The sequence below is a fragment of the Scylla paramamosain genome, chromosome 17, assembly GCF_035594125.1.
Source record: "Scylla paramamosain isolate STU-SP2022 chromosome 17, ASM3559412v1, whole genome shotgun sequence".
Lineage (NCBI taxonomy): Eukaryota > Metazoa > Arthropoda > Malacostraca > Decapoda > Portunidae > Scylla > Scylla paramamosain.
In genome coordinates, this window is record NC_087167.1 from 22,700,686 (window position 1) to 22,701,321 (window position 636).

The following is a 636-nucleotide window of genomic DNA, read 5'->3' on the forward strand; positions in this document are numbered from 1 at the left end:
CAGTGCTGTGCCCCGGCGTAAGGAATCCTCGCCACGGGGCATGGGTGACCAGCCCGTTTTTAGGCGGCTGCTGCGCAGGCTCTGACCGGCATCATGGGCCGAGTCAGAATAAAACACCCCAACCCCAGAGACATTGGGGTGCGCCGGCGCCTCCTCGCCCTCCTGGCCCCGACCATCAAGGTTACTAGGCTTATACCGGCCAGTGACGCTGTGGTGGTTCTCACACCCACAGACAAGGACGCCGATGCTATCTTCCAGGATGGCATGCCTGCTCGACTGTCTGGTGATGGATTCACCCCCCTGTTGCCCCCTGAGCTCCGAGCACAGCGCACGGTGATCTGCTCAGGACTGGACGAACTTATATATGAGCACACGGCGGAGGAAATCGCCGACGAAGTAGGAAGCCAGCATGATTGGGCCGCCGTGGAGGGTGTTTTCAAGTTCCCTCGCTCACCCACCATGAAGATAACCTTCACGCGTGCAGATATGGCCACGAAGGCTCTGACAGAAGGCTTGCACCTTTTTTGTATCCACGTGCCAGGGCACCAGTTGCGGCAGGAGACATACACACCTCTCCTGACCTGTAATAGGTGCAACGCCGTGGAAGAACACCACACCAGGAGCTGCCCCCACCCA